Source organism: Pristis pectinata, chromosome 20 (assembly GCF_009764475.1).
Source record: "Pristis pectinata isolate sPriPec2 chromosome 20, sPriPec2.1.pri, whole genome shotgun sequence".
Lineage (NCBI taxonomy): Eukaryota > Metazoa > Chordata > Chondrichthyes > Rhinopristiformes > Pristidae > Pristis > Pristis pectinata.
In genome coordinates, this window is record NC_067424.1 from 34,330,231 (window position 1) to 34,339,504 (window position 9,274).

General features: G+C 45.6%; 1 long non-coding RNA gene across 1 annotated transcript in view; it reads left to right on the plus strand.

Moving 5' to 3' along the window:
* Nucleotides 1–9,274, plus strand: part of LOC127580944 (uncharacterized) — a 47,635-nt gene that overhangs the window by 33,911 nt on the left and 4,450 nt on the right. The window lies entirely within an intron of this gene.

Sequence of the window (9,274 nt, forward strand, 5' to 3'; positions counted from 1 at the left end):
CTTAACCAAACACCACTGACTAGAAAAGCCCAGGCTATCAGCTCACAGGGTGTGGCCCTCAATAGGTAAATTTTGGAAATTGACGAGATAATCTCTTATCAGGTATTTGTACAAAGGCAATCAATACACTGGATAAAACTCAGAGCACTGGAACCAGCCATTATAAGTGAAACCTCCTGAGCTTTGCACCATTGTAACACAGATAGGGGAACACAACAGATATATGGGGTGTGTCTCCAACCCAGAATGAGATCAGTGTAGGTACTAGACTGACTCTTTTTCTACTTAACAAATATGGCCATGATCGTGCATTTTGTCCTAAAAAGCTTTTAGAATATGAAGGTGAACTATCTTGCTTCAACAAAGGCGTTTGAATGTTCAGAGTTTCTCCTGTCAGTTAAGGTGTGCTCCCCTTGTAAGGATGTAATTCTCAGGAGCCATTTGTACACACCCAAAATATTGAAGTGCATGATGCAATTGTAACTATTAAATTTGCATTTAATCACCTGCTGCTATCTTTGTAGATAATGAGTATAAAAACTCAATTTCGAACATAGAACAGTATAAGCACAGTACAGGCCCTTCGGCCCACGATGTTGTGCCGACCTATATAACCTACTCTATGATCAATCTAACCCTTCCCTCCTACACAGCCCATGACCCTCCATTTTTCTTACAAATGTACTTTGAGTTCAGAGAGATTCTCCCATGTTGTATCTGCTTGAGCTGAATAAAGACTTGTGCACACATTTAAAGGCACAAATCATTACCCTCTGTACCAGGCATTTCCAAATGTTTTGCTGCCCCTCTGTGGCAGGCATGTCTCACTATACTGCTGCAGCTTTAATCCTTAACTGTAACACATTTCATGCACCTATACACCTCTGTCTTCATAGGAGGTCTTTTCTGCTTTCAGTTCCTTTGCGAAGCTATTCTTTAACTTTAAATATTTCTTTTTCACTGGAATTGACCTTAAACAGATTTCATCCTGGCAATGACTCAGACTGTGGGACAGTTCTACCCAACTCCCTCATTCTTAAATTAGTATAAATTATCGACTGGCTCTCTCATTCTCTTACTGGTTTCAATTAGGCATAAGCCCTCTCATTGCCTTTCTACTTTAGACTGTTAACTAACTCTCTCATTCCCTCACTAATTTGAATTTATAAACCAGCTCACTAATTGCCACACGGGTGTAAATTATCAACCGGTTGTTTCATTCCCTTACTGGTTTAAATTAAGTAAGGGCAGCTGGTAGAGCCACTGCTTCACCTCTCCAGTGACCCAGATACAATCCTGACAACTAGTGCTGTCTGTGTGGAGTTTGCATGTTCTTTCTGACTGTATGGATTTCCCCTGGGTGCTCTGATTGCCTCCCACATCCCAAAGACATGCAGGTTGGTAGGTTAATTGGCCGTTGTAAGTTGCCCCCAATGTAAGTGGATGGCTGGAAAATTTGGGGGGGGGGAGATTGTCATAAAGTGAGAAAGAACAGGTTACAGAATAATACATGGGGGAAATAATCACCCAGTTTGCTAATTCCCTTACTGGTTTAAATTATCAACCAACTCCCTCATTCTCTTTCTGGTTTAGGTTATCCATCAGCTCCCTTATTGTCTCATTGGTTTAAATTAGCAACTAGCTCCCTCATCCCCTCACCGTTTTAAGTTATCAACCAAATATCTAATTTCTTCACTGGTTTAAATTAACTTGTAGTTCTTCCATTCTCTTACTGGTTTAAACTATCAACTAGCTCTCTTAATCTCTCGCTGGTTTGATCTGTTGACCAGCTCTCCTGTCCTCTTGCTGGTGTACATACTCAGCTCGGAACATAGAACACTACAGCGCAGTACAGGCCCTTCGGCCCACAATGTTGTGCCGATATTTTATCCTGCTCTAAGATCGATCTAACCCTTCCCTCCCACATAGCTCCCCCCCATTTCTCTATCGTGTTCCCTATCAAGTTTGTTCTTGCTCATCCATCTTTGAACGTTGTTCAACTACTTTTGTGTAGTTTTTATCAAGATGATAATTTTGTTGAGGTTTTCAATTTTAGATACAGTCTTCTAAACCGTATATTTTTGGGGCAGCACAGTGACACAGCGAGTAAAATTGCTACCTCACTGCACCAGAGACCTGGGTTCAATCCTGGCCTCTGCTGCTGTACGTGTGGAGTTTGCATGTTCTTTCTGTGACCGCATGGGTTTGATCCGGATGCTCCGGTTTCCTGCCACATCCCAATTGGTAGGTTAATTGGCCACTGTAGGTGTTGGTGAATGGTGGAATCTGACAGGAGTTTATGAGGAAGTGGAGAGAATTAAAAATGGTGTTAATGTAGGGTTAGTGTAAATGGGTGGTTAATGGTCAGTGTAACTTAGTGGGCCAAAGGGCCTGTTTCTGTGCTGTATCTGTCGATGACTCTGTGACCACTGTTGTGAGTCAGCACACAGCTGTCCCTGCACGAGAACAGAATTAAATATTTACCATCCAATTATTTACCCCTTTAAACTTCTAACCTGTTTTAATACCTGGCCTTCTCTCTCATTTGCTCAGTGGATCAAACTCTCAAATAGTTCTCTCATTCTCTACCTGGTCTAAATTGTTGCCCTGCTAACTGGAACACTTCAAGAGCATAAGGGAGCTGGTTGCTAATTTCAACCAGTGAGACAATGTGTGCTGGTGAATAATCTAAACTCGTGAAGGACTCAGGGAGCTGGTTGAGAATTTAAAGAAAGAGGATGACAGAGGCAGTGAGGAGATTAAAGCAGGAGGAGAATCACAGAACTTGTTGAGTTTAGACCAGCAACAGAGAGAAAGATTACCTCACCCAACAAGGACCTGTGAGAAAAATCAAAAAGCTGCAGATGCTAGAAATCTGAAAGAAAACCAAAAAATGCTGGAAGCACTTAGCAGGTCAGGCAGCATCTGCAGATAGAGTGACAGAGTTGATGTTTTAGGTTGGAGACCCTTTGTCAGAACTGGGAAGGAGAGAAGCCAAGTTAGTTTTATGTGGGTTTGGGAGGAATGGATAGGACAAAGGGGATACCACTGATAAGGTGAGGTCAGGGTTGCTGTGTAGATAAGCTGTTGATGACATCATCATGTTTTCTTGTTGGTTTAAACCCAGTTTTGTTTTGTTTATATGGAGCAATAAGTAATCCACTGGAGGAACTCAGTGGGTCGAGCAGCATCTGTGGGCGGAAAGGAATTGTTGACGTTTTGGGTTGAAACCCTGCATCAGGACTGAGAGTGGAGAGGTGAGATGGCCAACATAAAGAAGAGAAGGGGAGTGGTCTGAAGTGATTGGTGGACTGAGGAGGGGTGTAAGATGACAGGCAGGTTGTGCCCAGGTAGGGGAAGGGAGGGGGTGGAGTTGGGAGACAGTGGCAGGTGAATGATAGATGGAGGCAGACAGAGAGTGAGAGGGGAAAATATATGGAGAGGCAGTTGGAGCAAGGTCAGGTGAGGGGAGGGTGAAGGTTGGAGACAGCTGCTGGAGAGAGATAAGCAGGAACACGAAGGGCTACCGGTGCTGGACTCTCAGAAGTAAAGGAGGTGAGAAAGGGAACCATTAGGGGAGAGGTGAATGGCAGGGTGGAACCAGAACCAGATGGGGTGGGGAGGGGAGGGAGTCTCTTGGTGAACCGTGTGTGTGTAACGGGTGATGGGTGGATTGAACCGGGGGTGGGGGTAAGGGGACAAAGATGGTGATAAGGGACGGGGGGAGGCGGAGTTAAGGGAAAGGGAGCAAAAATGAGAAGAACGGAGGAGGATTGGGGGGGGGAAGGAGGGGAAACAACCCACCGGAGGGAAGGGTTACGTAAAACTGGAAAACTTAACGTTCATACCATTGGGTCGTACACCACCCAGGCAGAATATGAGGTGTTGTTCCTCCAGTCTGCGCCCAGCTCTTTTTTGTTTATTTGTTCTTCAAGGTTTTGGCATTGCTGTTGAGTGGTCACCTTGAACCATTGCAGTCCTTCTAGTGAAGGTAATTCCACAGTGCTGTTGAGCAGTGAGCTCTGGGTTTGAAACCAATGACAATGAAGGGACCTGTGATATATTTCCAGGTCAAGATGGCATGCAACTTGGAGGGAAACCAGCAGGCGGCAGTATTCCCAAGCACCTGATGCCCTCGTGCCCTTGCTGGTAGAGGGTGTGGAGGTGCTGGTGGTGTAGTACCTGCAGTGCATTTTATAGACGGTACACACCAGAGCCACTCTGGAGGGAATGTGGAGTAGAACTCAAAAATAAGAAAGGTGCAATCACTCTGACAGGATTATACTACAGACCCCCCCAATAACCACCGGGACATTGAGGATCAGACACGCAGGCAGATTCAGGAAAGGTGTAAAACTAATAGGGTTGTTGTTGTGGGGGACTTCAACCTCTCTAATATAAACTGGGACTTCCTTAGTGTAAGAGGTTTAGATGGGGGCAGAATTTGTTAGGTGCATCCAGGAGGGTTTCTTAAATCAATATGTAGATAGTCCAATGAGAGGATGGGCCGTAATAGACCTGGTGTTGGGTGACAAGCCTGGCCAGGTGACCGACCTTTCAGTGGGAGAACAGTTAGGGAAGAGTGACCACGACTCCTTAAGTTTTAAGATAGCTATAGATAGGGATAATTGTGGACCTTGCGGGAGAGTATTAAATTGGAGCAGGGCAAATAATGGGAGCATAAGGCAGGAACTAGGGAGAATTAACTGGGGACGGCTGTTTTTGGGCAAGTCCACATGTGGAGGGTGTTTAAAGACCAACTGCACAGAGTACAGGACATGTACGTTTCAGTAAGAAGGAAGGACAAGGATGGCGAGGTAAGAGAATCTTGGATGTCGAGAGAGGTGGTGAATTTAGTCAAGAAGAGAAAGGAAAAATATGTAAAGCTTAGGAAGTTAGGATCAAACAGAGCACTTGAGAATTATAAAGAAGCCAGAAAGGAACTTTAGAAGGGAATTAGGAAAGCCAGGAGGGGTCCTTGGCAAGTAGGATTAAAGAGAATCCCAAGGCATTCTATACATATGTCAAGAGCAAGAGGATAACTAAGGAGTGGGTAGGACAACTCAAGGATAAAGGAGGGAACATGTGTTTGGAAGCAGAGGATGTGGATGAGGTCCTTAATGAGTACTTTGCATCAGTACTTACCAAGGAGAAGGATGCGGAGGATAGAGAGATCAGTGTAGAGCATGTTAATATACTAGGGCATTTCAAGATAAAGGAGAAGGTAGTGTCAGGTCTCTTAAAGAGCATTAAGGTGGATAAGTCCCCAGGGCCTGATGGGATATACCCCAGTCTATTGAGAGAGGCAAGAGATGAGATTGCTGGGGCCTTGACCAATATCTTCATGTCCTCTCTAACCACAGGTGAGGTCCTGGAGGGCTGGTGAGTAGATAGTAATTTTCCATTATTCAAGAAGGGAAACAGGGATAATCCTGCTAACTATAGACCGTTGAGTCTCACGTCAGTGGTAGGGAAGTTACTGGAAAGGGTTCTTGGGGATAGGATTTATGAGCATTTGGAAATCATGGCCTAATTAGGGACAGTCAGCATGACTTTGTGCAGGGCGAGTCGTGCCTTACTAACTTGATAGAGTTTTTTGACGAGGTGATGAGGGTACAGTCTGGATGTTGTCTACATGGATTCTAGTAAGGCATTTGACAAGGTCCCTCATGGGAGGCTCATCCAGAAGGTTAAGATGCATGGGATCCAAGGTGAATCGGCCGTTTGGATTCAGAACTGGCTTTCCGTAGAAGACAGAGGGCAATGGTCGATGGGACTCATTCTAGCTGGAGGTCTGTGACTAGTGGTGTTCCTCAGGGATCTGTACTGGTACCTCTGCTGTTTCTGATGTATAGAAATTACCTGGATGAAAATGCACATGGGTGGGTTAGTAAATTTGCGGATGATACTTAGATTGGTGGTGTGTGGATGGCGTAGAAGACCGGCAAAAGATAGAGCAGGATATAAATCAGTCACAGATATGGGTGGAGAAATGGCAGATGGAGTTCAACCTGGCCAAATGTGAAGTGTTGCACCTTGGGAGATCAGATGTAAAAAGACAGTACACTATTAACAGCAAGACCCTTAACAGTGTTGATGAGCAGAAGGATCTTGGGGTCAAGTTCATAGCTCCCTGAAAGTGGCTACACAGGTTGAGAGGGTGGTAAAGAAGGCATATGGCATGCTTGTCTTCATTAGTTGAGGCACTGAGTTCATGACTCAGGAAGTTATGTTGCAGCTTTATAAAACTTTGGTTAGGTGGCACCTGGAGTACTGCATTCAGTTCTGATCGCCCCATTATAGGAAGGATGTGGAGGCTTTGGAGAGGGTGCAGAAGAGGTTTACCAAGATGCTGCCTGGATTAGAGGGCATGTGCTATAAGGAGAGGTGGATAAACTTGGGTTGTTTTCTCTGGAATGGCGGAGGCTGAAGGGAGATCTGATAGTGGTTTATAAGATTATGAGAGACATAGGTAGAGTAGACAGCCAGTACTTTTTCCCCAGGGTTGAATACCAGAGAGCATGCATTTCAAGTGAGAGCGGGAAAGTTCAAAGGAGATATGCAGGGCAAGCTTTTTTTACACAGAGAGTGGTGGGTGCCTGGAATGTGCTACCTGGGGTGGTGGTGGAGGCAGATACGATAGGGGTGTTCAAGAGGCTCTTAGATAGGCACATGAATGCGAGGGAAGTGGTAGGATACGGACACTGTGTCGGCAGAAGGGATTAGTTTAGTTGGGCATTTTATTACTAATGTAACTGGTTCAGCACAACATTGTGGGCCGAAGAGCCTGTTCCTGTCTATGTTCTAATGAACATTTATGGTAATTAATGTGGTTCCAATTAAATGGCTGCTTTTGTTGGGTGTTGCGGGAGCTGCACTCGCCCAGGTAAGTGGGGAGTGTTCCATCACACTCCCGACTTGTGGCTGGTAGAAGGTGGAAAGACTTCAGACTTGCACTTAAGTCTTACATAATTGTTGAATTATTTCGACACATCCTGGACCCTGCAGTGACTGTGTGCAGTTCTGCTGGCCTGGGTATAGGAAAGATGTCATTAAGTTGGAAAGGGTGCAGAAAAGGGCTTGCACTGGATAGGCTGGGACTTTTTCCCCCTGTAGCGTAGGAGGCCAAGGGGTGACCTTATAGAGTTTTATAAAATCAGGAGGGGCATAGATATGATGAAGGCTCACAGTCTTTTCCCCAGGGTAGGGAGTAGATTTAAGGTGAGTGAGAAAAGATATAAAAGGGAACTGAGGGGCAACTTTTGGTGGTGTGTATTTGGAATGAGCTGCCAGAGGAAGTGGTAGAAGCAGGTATAATTACCATATTTAAATGACGTTTAGACAAGTACATGGATAGGAAAGGTTTAGAGGGACATGGGCCAAACGTGAGGAAATGGGACTAGCTCAAGTAGACAGCTTGGTCAGCATGGACGAGTTGGACTGAAGGGCCTGTTTCCATGCTGTATAACTCTCTGACTCTAATGACAACCTCAGGACCACCAAGCCCATTGGAAACTGCCATCAAGATCCTCAGCTATATATTCCACGACCTGGCCGATGACTCGTCCTCTGCCTGAGGATCTCCAGCTGGAGAATGAGGAGGGAGCAGGTGAGAAGGAGCAGGAGCAGGCAGAGTAGATAGCCCAGGCAGTGAGTGAGGTGTAAGGCATTGACCAGAGGCCCCGTCTGTAAGTGTCAGGGCTCAGCTCATAGCCTTTTGAGCACCCACAAAGTGGTGCAGCTAATAGAGTGCCACCTCACAACTCCAGAGACCCAAGTTCAATACTGACCATCGGTGCTGTCTGTGTGGAGTTGGCACATCTCCATGTGACTGCATGGGCTTCCTTTATCTCAATAAAATTAAAATCATGAGGGGCATAGATAGGGTGAATGCACACAGTCTTTTTCCCAGAGTTGGGGAATCAAGAACTAGAGGGCACAGGTTTAAGGGGAGAAAGTTATTAGGAAGCTGAGGGGCAACTTTTTCACCCAGAGAGTGGCCTATATCTGGAATGAGCAGCCAGAGGAAATAGTTGAGGCAGGTACATTAACACCATTTAAAAGGTACTTGGACAGGTACATGGATAGGAAAGGTTTAGAGGGATTTGGGCCAAACACAGGCAAATAGGACTAGCTTAGATGGGAATCTTGGTCAGTATGGACCAGTTGCGCTGAAGGGCCTGTTTCCGTGCTATACACCTCCATGACTCCAAGACTAAAAGACGTGGGTTAATTGGCCATTGTAAGTTGCCCCTAATGCAGTGTGGATGTTAGAAATGATGGGAATATGCAGAGAATACATTACAGGGAGAATTAGTGGTGAGGTAGGAAGAATGGGATTGCTCTGTGAGAAGCATAGACATGATGGGCCCAATGATTCCTCTTCCGTGGCAAAGGAAATGCGGACCCTGCTCCATGGGCTCTGAACCCAAGCAGGGTGGTAATAACGGGGAGGTGATGGACCACTCTTGATGTTGAAAGAATACAGTACCTTGGTGAGATGTTCCTGTGCGACTGTCTCACTAACTGCAGTGGACCTTAGCCACATTCACCTCTGCAAGCCATGGCTTTTTGATGCCTCAATTTTCTCCATATGAATCCCCAACATTCCTGTGGCTAACCAATGAGCCCTTTACCGAGGACAGGTGCAGAGCCTGTTCCTGATGTTCAGATCTGGTCTCCTGTCTGCAATTAACAATCAGTGATCATTCAAAGCAAATGACAGTTTGTGGCCTCGGGCAATGATTGACGTCATTCATGTGTTCTGCAAGCTGCAGCTGTGTGCCTGCAGAAAACCACAAACAAATTTCTCAATGCAGCACTTGTTTCTTCATCAAAATTGCTTGAAGCACTGGTGGCCGTTCTGTTAATGCATTTCCTGTATATCTGATTATCATTTAGGCAGGACCGCACACAGGAAAACAGATTGGTTCAGCCCTGCACCTTTACTGGAAGGAGGCGTCATCAGTTTCCTGCAGGTGGCTGGAGATTCAGCTGTGGTGGAGTCTGTGGGATTTGTTTAAAACACAAACACAATTCAATTGAACCCCCCATTAGTGTGAGGGTTGAAACTGATTCATAGACTCACACTGGACACATTGGTCTTCCCTGTGAGAGGGAGGAGTGATCTGCAGGCTGTCACTGGAAGAAAAGATGGGTTAATTTTAACCCTCACACCGGTCGGGTACTCTGGTAACACAACCACCCACCCCTCTTTCCACAGTAGACCACAGAATCTTACTGCTGTCTATATATGACCGATTTTGTGGACTTC